Consider the following 13,454-nt stretch of genomic DNA (forward strand, 5'->3'; position numbering starts at 1 on the left):
TTCTACAGTTAGGTATTGGTATTGTAACTTGTCTTTTTGTTTTCAGGTACCACGCTACATATACGGACTTTGCTTGATTTTAAAATTCTTACGTGAAACGAGAAATGCATATTCTTATGTTATTATGCAGTAAGCTGTTGTACTATAAACATATAAAATAAATGAATTTATTCATTTTTTAAATATCGTAAGTCACGCACTAAAACTAAGATAAAATAATCACAATATGAGAACAGAGAATTAGATAAAATTACAATTAAAAATGACAAAAGAGGTCAAGACCGCTTCAATGTAAGTTTGGGGGTTGTAAGGTACGGGTCGTCTCTTTAGACCAGCGAGACGAGACTGGTTTCATGAGATTAGTGCTTCAACGAACACGAGTGTAGAAAGCGTTATGACCCTTTAAAGTGTAAAAAAGTATATTTAATAATGAAAAAACGACTAAATATTTTAGGTTAATATTGATCTTTGTGTATATTTAAACATTATACTTATTGTATATATCTATAAATAAATATTAACATTTTAATTATTATAATGATGGAATTCTTTAATTTTTCCTTGTTCAAAACCTTACATAATAAATAAAATAAAAGAATACATTGATTAACGAATTCCAAAACATATCTCTAGTTCCGCAGTTGATAAAGTAAAACGTATTCAAGTAAATTATTAGGCTGGTTAAAGTCTCCATTATTTGAAATTAAACCTATAATGTGAATAAAATAGCAACGTAGGCTTAATGAGTAATATAATACCAACCCTTCTCCCTTCCGTTTGTAAGTAAGGCTGGACACAAACGTGGCGAATCCATTCCGGTCTATCCCAAACCGTACCGGTACGGCGATCAGGAAATAGTATTACACGTATATACAGATTTTTTTTTTATATATAATATAGGAGTAGTAGACGAGCATGCAGTCCACCTGATGGTAAGTGGCTACTGCCGCCCATGGACATCTGTAATCCACCCCAGATAGGAATAGATATTCCTACCTGAGGTCGGCCACAAATGCGCTACTATCCCTGAGGACTAAGCTGGAAGGCCTCGAAAAAGTATGTCTCCCTTACCACACCCTTCAAACGGAACACAGCAGCGCCTAACACTACTATTATTAGGCAGAAATAGGTGTGGCGGTGGTGCCGCCGGAGTCGAACCACTAGGGGTTCTACCACCTTCAGAATAAAGCACTACGATAAAGAGCACACGAAATATTGCAGATGTGCCAATAATAGTTTGTCTATGTTGTACAATAATTAATAATGTATATTACACAACTTATTATGTTATAAGTACTTTTATAACAATTGTAGTGCAATATTTATCAGAACTAAGTTATTTCGCTAAACGACACTTATCACTTTACATCGTGTTTTTTATTATTATTATTTATATCAAAGCGCCAGAAAAAAAAGTAACCGATCAATCAATTGTTATATAAAATGTTGCTTGGATAGCAATACTTGTATCAAATGATGCCCTTATCCTTTCATCAAATTATACCGGATTCATACATACACCGGAACCGCCCAAAATACAACATGCAATCACTTAGTGTGCGCTGCTTAAAATCGAAGTGGGGTCGATATCTCCCGCCCTGCGTGTAGGGGAGGGTGTACTGATCATCCCGTGAATTCAGTTACCAGTTTAGAAACTTTTCATATTTTAAAGGAAACTGCAGTAGGATTGGAAATAAAATGAGGTATCAGTGGCTACCTGACGTCGGCCACTGAAGCGCCGTTATCCCTGTGGACTAAGCCTCACCTCACCTCACCTCACCAGCGGTGGCGCACGTCATATGTAGTCGTTATTGTCTTGAAGCCGACGTTGCTTTTTTTTTTTTTTTTAATATATTTACATATATATATTATATTTGTAATTATTATCTAATTTATCTATTATCTAATTTATATTTGTAATCATTATCAAGGACAATGACTCTACCCACCTGTCGCATGGACTACTTTGATTTTAGGGATGACAAAAAATACTTTTACTGTAAGTTCATTGTAAGACATTCTTCAATTCATGGTTTATAATTTATAATGACTGTACAGAAAAAAGGTCCTCAGTATAAAAAAAATCCGCGCTTCGAATAAAATTAAAAATTAAGAATAGAACTTTGAATAAATACATGTCACAAATGAATACTTAAAAAAAATAATTAAGACCTAAAAATTTGAATTACATTACATATTTATCATACAAAACTTTACTAAAAAAACCCATAAAAAATGAAAGGCTTATCCCCCACGCCTCAGGCTGGGCTCGAACCAGCGACCCCGGACACGCGTGTCCGTTGCTTTACCTCTAAGCTACCGAGGCTCTACATATCGGAACGAACTTTGGGTAGACTACAGACCTGTTTATGAGTACGTCTCTTATTGTATATCGCTACAACATAGTAAATAAGAATGCGAGCCTGGTGTTCAACTATATTAGCAACGTTAACACAGATGCTTCATAAACACTAGAAGTATTATGTTATGTACAGTAGACCAGAAACCACGTTTAAAATATTTGATGTTTCTGGCAACGACACTTATTTGTCGCTTTAGAGACGCGCTACTTGCCTTAGTACCCGCCAACAGTGCACAAGAAGCGGTTGCGAAGTTATGACGTTTAGGTACAAAAAAACGCGAGAAGTAAGTTATTCCTTCAAATTTAGATTTAATATTGATCATGTCCCATAACATTTGTATTGTTGTGTTACTTTTTGTTAATTTATATGGTTATTCACGTTTTAAAGCGTGGCATTGATATATTGTGTTGGCATAGGGTTTTTAAAACAATAATTGTTTAATAATTCTTTAGGATTTTATTATTGATTGTCTTGTAGGTACATATGTAGTTTATACTTAAGTACATTTTTTTCAGGTTACGAAGAACTTGTTCCCGAAAAAGCATAATGCGCTATGGGGATCTCTCACAGGAATTTCTATTATAATTTTTGTTGCCGTTATAATAAGTTAACAATGTTTTATGCTAGATTTTAAATACGGTCTGACTGCTTCTATATACATACTTATATCTGTGTTTTTATAATCGGTCTTACTTATAGATTCATATTTATTACAATCTCCAGATGAACTTTAGGAGGTGTAGGAAATGAGAATTGACGGCGTTATTTCATAACACCACAATTGCCGTCGTAATAAAAATAAATAGCATAAAATATTTTATAAAACGAATGAATATGAAATTGCTAAAGTATAACGTATTAGGGTAAAGAATTAAGCTGACTATGGTATCTATTATTTTGCACAAGTTTGTCTACAAGATAAAACTAATTTAAAATATAAAGACAGAACATAACGGTTGGCACAATACGAAGATGAATATAATAGCAATATAGGCAAATGCCAACCCTACTATGTAAGGCAGGACACAAACGTGACTTACCCATTCCGGTTTATGAAAAACCGTTCCGATAAATAAACGTGAAAATGTTAATTTAAACAGACTAAACCAGATTACTATAAACAGCATATCAAAGACTGCACATGCAATTGTAGCGTAATATTAATCAAAAGTAAGTTATTTCGCTCAAGACACTTTTTGCTTTACATTATACACTATTTTTTACCACGCTTTTATTAGCTTGACCTGTATGTATGTATGTAACGGAATCTTTGAACTCGATTTTTACCCAGTTTGAACCTTCCGATTAATTTAAAAATTTTAACAATTGTCAAGAACCGATGACAATAATTTTATCCCATTCACCTCATCAGGTACGCCAGGAATTAGGAGTAACGATTTTCCTTGTGTGATTTTAGCGTGGTTTTTAGTTTGTCCAACTCTATTTTTTTTCAACTATAATTTATTATTAAATTGTTTGAAAAAAATACTAATTTACATTCCGACGAATCAATTGTTATGTTCAATGTTGCTTGAACGTAGCGATGGTACTATCAAATGACGACTTTATATTTTAAATAATTACACCGGATTCCTACAAAACCGGGACCGACCGGGATACCACATACAATTACTCAGTGTGCGCAGCCTAAAATCAAAGAGGGGTTGGTATCTCCCACCCTACGTGCAGGGGAAGGGGACTGGATCCTGTAATTCCAGTTGCCACTTTAGAAACTTGTCGTTTTTTAAGGGAAATTGCAGCAATATTTTAAATAAATAATGATTGAGGTATTTTTATACTACAGAAGATGATTTCTGGTATGTATATCCATATATCATTATCACCATAATGAATTCCATTATGGTGATAATGATGATGACGTGGTTTGATTTGTCTATGATGGGGGCAACATTGCATCAAATAATCACAACGACATCAACATTGTTCAATCACAGTCACAAAATAAATACCTTGCATTATTTTTTCATTATCAAATAATTTGAAAGCTAAAGCTAAAGCTGAAGTCAATATTATTCTACTGGGAACGTGCCATCAGCCATTTTTAGTATATTGAAGTCCTTTGTTTTGGTGAAAGAGTATGCCGGCTGACTTCGTCATCTGTAACCTGCTTCTGAGTGGTTCAGGTAGGACCTGTTTTTATGTAGTTGAGGGCAACAGATGTCCATGGGCGGCAATGACCAATTTATATCGTGTGGACTGCAAGCTATGTTGCTAGTGTACTCTTATAAAAACAGACTACAATCTATTAAAAAAACTTTAATCATATTCACAAATTCCTTTAAAATAGAATTGGAAATTACAAATTTAAGTATAATATGGCAAGGATCTGGTATCACGAAAAATGAAAGCAAAAAGGAGGTCAAGGTAATTTCGGTGTTCGGATCCTACAATGGGAAACGTTACTTTATCCAGCGACAAAGCGATGGCTCACATCGAAGTAACGGACCTCCCAACGGATGGGTGGCCGCATTCGTATTTATGCTACTCGGAGTAGAAAACTGCCATAGCGCGTTTTAGGTTTTTTTTGAATAGTGACGAAACTAATAAGAATTTTGCAAATTTTACAAATGGAATTATTTCTTCAAAGACTTCGAAAATATTATTTTAACATTGCAATAAAAATGTGGTACTGATTCATACCGAAATTGAATTCGCTATAAGGAAATTAAAGAAATATGCCATAATAATGATAAATATAACCGATGTTCATAAATGTTTGTAATATATATTTATTGCTGTAACTTTTTTAATAACTGAATTTAACGAATGATCAATATAAAAGTTGATACAAATAGTTTTTCTAGTTCGGGTAGAATGCACATAAAAGTTATTTGTAAATTAGAAGTGTCTACATGATAAAATATTAATATTTTGTTTTGCGTATAGCTTGAGAACACATCCAAGAAAAAATTTAAAGCTTAAAACTATATTTTTATACATTTAAATGCAAAATATTTTTTTTATACGTATAGAAATGTTATTTGTCAGTTTGTTCGAGTATAACACGAAAACTATCGTTTTGATTTAGTCAAGCATTCAAGTTTCTTAGTCTATGATTACATTTAAAATTTTCATATGTATATCATGTAATTGAAATTACAGGTGTTGTAAATATTCATAAACTCATGTAAATTTCTATGGAATTAAAGCTCATGATATTATATATACTCGTGTGTAGTCTTCATTGTTGGACAAACATTCACCTAAGTTGTTTACGCTTACAATAATTTTATAAGGGATACGAAACTATTAATATTTCACATTCAAATTAAAAAGAAAATGTATTCAAACTTGGTTTGTTATGAATGAATCATTTTCTATTCTCAAAAGTACACAATTAAATCAAAGTCAAATTTGTGAAGTTAAATGACAAAATTTAATACATTTCTCCATACAAATGCATTTTTTTTTTATTTTCAAGTATACACAAGATGAAAAACACTAGACATCTAGCGGGAATTTCCTTTACTAAATTCTTCCCTAGAAGGGGAGAGAGCTTTCAAAGCTCCTCATGTAAGTTAATCCTTTGGCAAACACACCAGAGGGCAGTGCATGTATTTATTATGGGATTAAGAAATATTAAAATAGTACAAGGAAACTCTTTCGTTTTTTATTATTTAATAATGCTTTAGGATTTTATCATTAGTTTTCATTATGTGGGTTATAATTATATAAGACTGTAATGAATTTCCGACTTTGTCTACAGATTCCTTAAACAAATACAATAATTATGTTATTTTAATACAAAGCACTAATAATAAAATATATAAAGAACTAAATGGCGATACGGCTGGAAATTGCATACTTACATTATTATTACCATAGATTAGTAAAGATACTTCGCCGCCTTGAAATTGAATAAAGCCACAAACAGCTTATTAGTAAGTTCTTTTTTTGAATTCTTGACGAATAAAAACATTTTTAGAGATTACGAATAAATAACTAATATTGCGTCATTTACATAATAAATAAAGAAGTATTTCAACTATTTTAGGGACATTTTAGCACGGAGACGTGGCGAAACATTTTTACGCAACTATTCAATTCTCAAAACTGGGTACATTTTCTTGTTAGAAGTGAGTAATCTTTACTAATCTATGATCATTACCTGATTTTTTATAAATTGAATATAATACGATTTAATTTAATTGTAAAAATATACTACGTTGCGTGAAGATAAAACCGAGAAACACGAGCTTATTAAAGAAAACTAATTCCAAACGCAAATGATCCGGAAACCTCTCTAACTCCTATTCATTAAAAAAAATCAAAAAGAATTTTCGTAATACGAAATTTTCGAATATCGAGCCTTTTCTTTACGTTGTCGAATATTCGACTGAACTGAATCCGTTCAATTCCTAGCTATGGAAATAGATTAAAAAGAATATAATGATATAGTTTTTATTTTAGTTACCCTGTTGTTATATGTGCGACTCTGTGAGAGATCTAATCAACTTATATGAAAGCTTTTTACATTAATACTACATTTAGTAATAATACATTTAATTCCCTTCACATACATTATTTAGTTCGGTGGTTTTTTGATTATTTTATCCTTTTCCAATTACATTGTAACCATTGTGTTGTAACCGTGTGTTGTTGCGAAATTCTTAAGACACTTGAGTTTTGACACGAATATAACACCTTTAGCTTAGAAGATTCGAAGGTACATATATAGAAATATACAACGCGCGAAAAACATAACCACGTGGTCCTTAGCGGACGGCTAAAGGAGCATATGCTAAAATGCTCTTGCAGAGCACGATGTATTTTATCTGATAGTATTGATTATATGTATTATATATGAAGGACGTTGCATTTTATACGAAAACAGGGACGCACTGTACCGTACGCACGTAACCGATATGTGATTGCGTTCATCTATATTATATTCTTAAGTCAATGTTATTTTTAACCTAATTTATTTTTTTCTTAACATTTTACAGTCGGGTGTTATTCAAGATTGTAGTCGACATTATATTGTCTTTTTTCCGGTACCATGTGGCAGATACAATTGCTTGATATTAATTTCATTATGTGAAACGAGAAACGCATATTATGTTATTATGCAGTCATTATATTTCAAATATATAACATAAATGTCATTATTTTATCGCAATTCCTTTTATATGTCTAACGAAAATCACTTACTGAAACGGTAGAAACTAAAAATGACAAAAGAGGTCAAGACCGCATCAATGTAATCTCGGGGCTTAAGTCTACGACGCAAGCATCGTACATCTGAGTGGTCGTCTCTTTAGACCAGCGAGACGAAACTGGTTTCATTGGGTTTGTTTATCAACGAACAAGCGCTGCATCTGAATGGCCGCCCCCTTAGACCAGCGGGGCGAGACTGGCTTCCATTGACACGACGGACCTCCACCAGTACAGCGAGGGATGTTGTATATATACCGCCAATGTAAAAAACTTCGATAGCGCGTTTTAGGCTTTTCTTGAATTACGATGAAACTAATAAGAATTTTGTAAATTTTACAAATGGAATTATTTTCTCAAAGGCTTAGAAAATATTATTTTAATATTACAAGAAAAATGTGGTACTGCATCATACCGAAATTGAAGTCCCTAAAGGTAAATTTAAAATATATGCCATAATAATGATAAATATAACCGATGTTCATGACTGTTTGTAATGTATATTTATTGATATAAGTTTTTTTATAACAAAATTTAACTGATGATCATTATACAAGTTGATACAAAGAGTTTTTCTAGTTCGGGTAGAATGTACATAAAACTTTTATTGCAAATTAGAAGTGGCTACATGATAATATATTAATATTTTATTTTGCCTATAGCTTGAGATCACATCCAAGAAAAATCTTAAAACTTAAAACTATATTTTTATACATTTATAGGCCAAATTTTTTTTTTATACGTATAGAAATATTATTTGTCATTTTATTCAAGTATAACACGAAAACTATCATTTTGAGTTTAGTAAAACATTGAAGTTTATTAGTATACGAGTACATTTAAAACTTCAAATATATTTTATCTGATAAAAATTGCGGTTGTCGTAGATTTAACAAAAATAATATTTTTTCATGTTAATTCATATTGAAGGCGACATTAGGGGTAGTTTCAATACGCTAATATTATAAATGGGACGAAAATGTTTATTTTTATGTAGGGGTATATTATGTAACTATTTACACGTGGACGAAATTACACTTAACAAGTAATCTTTCATAATTTTAAATTAAGGACATCTAGCGAATGCTTTCTATACTACGTAGTCCTCTAGCGTAGGGAGAGCTTGGAGAGAATATTTACAAGGGTTCCTATGTAATAGTGCTGTATTAAATTACTAGATGGCGTTAAGTTTACAGACTGAATATTTGTAAGCAAAACTGCACACAAATATGTGTCTGTATGATCTCTTTCTGTATAACGTCTAATCTGATCTAAATACTTAACTATTTAGTAGGTATAAAAGGTAGATTTCAAAACTTATAAATGAGTGCTTCGCAATTTTTCTATAGAGCGTTGGGTGTCAGTAAAATTATTGAATAACATATAACAAAATAAAATAAAATGAGATATTAAATTCTCCGCCCGCGTTTCTTTGCATCAAAATAAAAATTTAAATAGATCAAATTGAATGAAACACAATCGATTTATTTACGTCGACAAATTATTTTTCGTCAAAAATACCAAATTTAACTACTATGTAGCTAGCCCGTATTGTCAAAAAAGTTATTGACCGATGTCCATTAAGCAATGTAGAGCATTAAAACGAAAGCTGAGAATAAAATGTAAACAGTTTTTTTGAATATTGGAGGATCGTAATAGGAAATAAACTTGCATTTTACAGAGCGAACGCTTTACATCTTTATGATTTAGTTCTCGTTTGTGCTGAAATGCTACATTACTTCTTTGGGTTGTAAACAGTGGGTCCCACGCTGTGCACTAGTGGGAAACGGAATATAACCGACAGAGAAATTATAAGCAAAAAACATAATTGCGGGGACAGTTTCTAAATGTTAACAATTGCTTTCGTTGCAAAGATTGTTGGCTCAATCGTATAGCGGTTTCGCTTATACGTCGCTTTTCCATAGTACCAATTTAATTAAAGTTATCACAAAAATGTTACATTGTTCTAAGGCTCCTATACCCTATGTATAAGGGTCAAAATGCAAAATTACAAAACAAGGTCCGAATGTTTAAATTTGGTAAATTTTAACCGAGGTTTAGAAAACAAAATAGTTCTAGCCTAGTGGATGAAAGTCGTTTTCTCGATCAAGTGGTCCGAGGTTTGAAGCCTCTGATTTGTCAAAGTCTTATGACTTTTTTATTTTAGAAATGAATGATCACTTGCTTTAATGGTGAAGGATACCATCGTGAGGAAACCTGCATACCTGAGTAATCTTAAAAAAATGTTTCCTAATATATGTGAAGTCTACCAACTTGGCCAGCGCGGTGGCTATGGCCTAATCGTTCTCATTCTGAGAGAAGACCCGTGCTCAGCATTGTTGCAGAAATGGGACGATGATGATGATGATGAAGAGTTCTTAAAAGCTGCTGTCGGTCACAGTTGCGTTAACAAGGAACCTCTGAGGACTAACTTAGAAAGCCTTGCATAGATGGTTGTCTTCCTTAGCAAACCCTTCAAGCCAGAATATAGCAACGCTTTACACTGTCGTTATAGAGCTGAAATAGGTGTTGCGTTGGTGCCTTCGGAGTCGAATCAATGACGCCGAGTTATAATTTTCGAAATGTAGGAAATCTTCGTAAAATTGTATTAAGTTTTAAGACGTATAAAGTTTTTTGTTTTATTTTAATTTATTGTGCACAGAAAGTTTAATTAACGTTATTATTGTTTGTACTTACATAGGTATTCAAAGAATTTTCCCAAAAAAATAAATATATTTTAATAAGTGTAACTGATTTTTATATTTCAATTTTTTTGTCAGAATATTAATTGTAAATGTGTTGTTTTCTTATTTTTCACCCAATTGCAAGGAATACTTATGTTATTACATCATTATTTAATTATTTTTTTACTAAAGTAACAATTTTTATTTCACAATTATTGAATTCAACACACCCTTTTTTATTTTTTTGTTGACGAGCGGGAAACCTTCAAAAGGTATCCGATGCCTTGGGAGCGACATAGGGTACGCTACCACACATACCGCCGTCCTTCCCGGGGCCGTTGGCTGGGCGGTTCGAGCTCCCACTCTTGCCACCCACGACCCCAGAAGCCCCCTTTTAGTCGCCTCTTACGACAGGCAGGGGATACCGTAGCCCTATTCTTGTCCCGGAACTACAGGGATAGAATTCAACACACTCTAGTGAAATCCTTGCGAACTATTACCAATGAAATCAACCCTTCGCAAAAACGCTACGTTTACACAGCGCCAACCATAATATAAAACGACACCGCTCTCTACGGAAACATCCAGAATCAACCCCACATAAGAGTTCTTGAGCAGTGATAGCCTAGTGGTTAAGAAACTCGGACTCTTGATCGAGGGGTCCGAGGTTCAAATTCCAGGTACGCACCACGGGATTTTCAAATTTATGTGCGAATTAATTACCATTGCTAAAACAGTGAAGAAATATATCGTGAGGAAACGTGCATACCTGAGAAATCTTAAAAAAATGTTTTCAAAGGTATGTGAAGTCTACCAACACGCACTTTCCCAGCGCGGTGGACTACGGCCCAATCCTTCTCATTCTGAGAGAAGGCCCGTGCCCAGCGGTGGGACAATAATGGGTTGATAATGTTAATTCCTAAATCTTTAGTTCCTCAACACGACTAATAAGGGTGGATTTCGAATATATAACTAATATGATTTGGGCTCCTCGAAAAAGTAATAACATTGCATTTATCTATTTTAAATAAAATCTGGTTAACAGAGTGTTACCTGTAGGGCTTTTTCGCCCTCTAATAGCAGAGCTCTCGTTGCACAATGGTTAGCGCGCTCGCTTTTAAGCCGAGAGTAGGTGGTTCGATCCCACCCGAGAGCGTTGATGGCATATGACCTTCTTTTACTTCCTATTTATTTTTCCTTTTTTTCACAAAATTTCATCGTGTTTGCTTCAAAATTGACGGTTGTTCAAATGAACTTATAACCCTTATTGTACCCTCTACGGGGTTAATTTTTTGGAAGGGGATAAATAGTTGTGTCCTTATTCCTATCTAGAAAGCCAAATACTAAATTTTATAGTAATTTCTTAAAAATTCAAGGATTTCAAAAAATCAATCATCCCCTATTTTACCCTCTTAGGGGTAGACTTTCCAAAAGGCCTTTATTAGTACTTATTTACGCTATATAGAGAATCTATGTGCAAAATTTCAGAACTCTGAGTTGGACGGTTTTGGTTGTACGTTGATTTCTGAAAAATGAAAAAGTCATTTAGTTAGTCAGTCAGTCAGTCACCTTGCTGTTATATACAGGGTGAATTTTTAAAACGGGCCTTCAGGGCCAAATCCGAAACTATAAGGATTAGCGAAAAATGCTGAAAGGAGTTACGAGGCCGATTTTGATAAAAACTAAAACTGCATCATTAGTTTTTTAAAAAAAAATTTTCCTTAGCCGGGAATCGAACGAGTTCATTTTGAAAAAAATGACACCTCTATATTATTCCATTATCTGATAGTGTCGCTTATAAGGATCAAATTCTGGGAATTAATGTTATGTGACAAATTAAAGGAAAAAGAAAATTTTGAAGAAAATACGTATTTTTCCATACATTGGCATACTAATCCTTAATGATTATACATAACAAATGATTTATGTATAATTCTTAAGAAACAGACATAAGTCATACCATTGAAGAATTTGTTGGTTAATCAACTAATTATTCGATGTTATGACTATGACATACGGCTTAGTATGAGAAAGTATTAGTTTGGCAAATAAGTTACCGCCGTTTTTAGGATTGATATTTTAATGAAAATAGATAACTGATTAAATAGTAAATACTTATTGTTTGTTGTTTATTACTTCGTTTCAACGTTAAATATGATTTTCTATATCTCTTTTTTTTAGTAATTACTCGGATTTGACTCTAAAAGTAATGTTTAAATTGATGAATGGCGGGAACTTAACTGCCAAATTAATATGAAAAAATATGTATTTTCTTAAAATTGAAGCTTTTCTTTTAGTTTGTCATTTATCATTACTTTCCAGATTTTGATCCTTATAAGCAACACTATCAGATAGTGGGATAATATAGAGGGTGCATTTTTTTTTCAAAATGAACTCGTTCGATTCCCGGCTAGGGAAAAAGTTATTTAAAAAAAGTAATGATGCAGTTTTAGTTTTTATCAAAATCGGCCTCGTAACTCCTTTCAGCATTTTTCGCTAATCCTTATAGTTTCGGATTTGGCCCTGAAGGCCCGTTTTAAAAATTCACCCTGTATATATATATATACAAATATGTTTTTACAATCTCCGTTTAATTTCCTTTCATTTGATATCCTACTAGATAGTTTTGGGTAACTTTTTTTATAATGTGTTATTATTTCGCGCCAAAAATCCTCAATTTACATTTTTCCTTTCTAACACCTATCTAAGAACACTCGGGTCATTGAGACGAATATAATGATACCTTAATTGTCGAAATTCATCCAGCCATTTGTTAGATCCGACCAAATAAAGAAAGACAAACATACAAGATACGCGCGAAAAACATAACACTTCCTTGGCAGTCGGTTAAAAATATGTAAAGACAGACTTAAATTACAATAAAACAAATTGATAAAAAATATAATAATATATAAATTACGTATGTGTTGAGTGTTTGTAATAATCTAATGATTCTTCATTTCGAAAAAAAAAGTGCAGCTGATTTCGCGTGATGTAACTTTTCTGCTAATATATCCGCAGTTTCGCCGTGACCACGATCCATGCAACTGGGTCGAAATATCGGCAATAAAAAACTCATATCGTGAGTACCCGTCACATAATAAAATGTTCTTGCTAATATGCTATTAAAATTAAAAGTTAAAAAAGAGGTTACGAACGAATCAATGTAAGTGCACAACGTCAAGCTGCACATGCACATAAATGAATATCTCTATGATGAAATGAACGAAAA

General features: G+C 32.8%; 1 protein-coding gene across 2 annotated transcripts in view; it reads left to right on the plus strand.

The window, feature by feature from the left end:
• The window catches only part of LOC140743473 (otoferlin), a 50,723-nt gene extending 50,191 nt beyond the window's left edge, over positions 1–532 (plus strand). For both annotated transcript variants that reach the window (XM_073074768.1, XM_073074769.1), the window contains exon 34: positions 47–532. The gene's annotated coding sequence lies outside the window, so the exon portion shown is untranslated. The remainder of the gene's footprint in view (positions 1–46) is intronic.
• Positions 533–13,454: the final 12,922 nt, after the last annotated feature.

This window comes from Epargyreus clarus, unplaced genomic scaffold, assembly GCF_041222505.1.
Source record: "Epargyreus clarus isolate Ecla_fem2 unplaced genomic scaffold, WU_Ecla_fem_2.2 ptg000007l, whole genome shotgun sequence".
Lineage (NCBI taxonomy): Eukaryota > Metazoa > Arthropoda > Insecta > Lepidoptera > Hesperiidae > Epargyreus > Epargyreus clarus.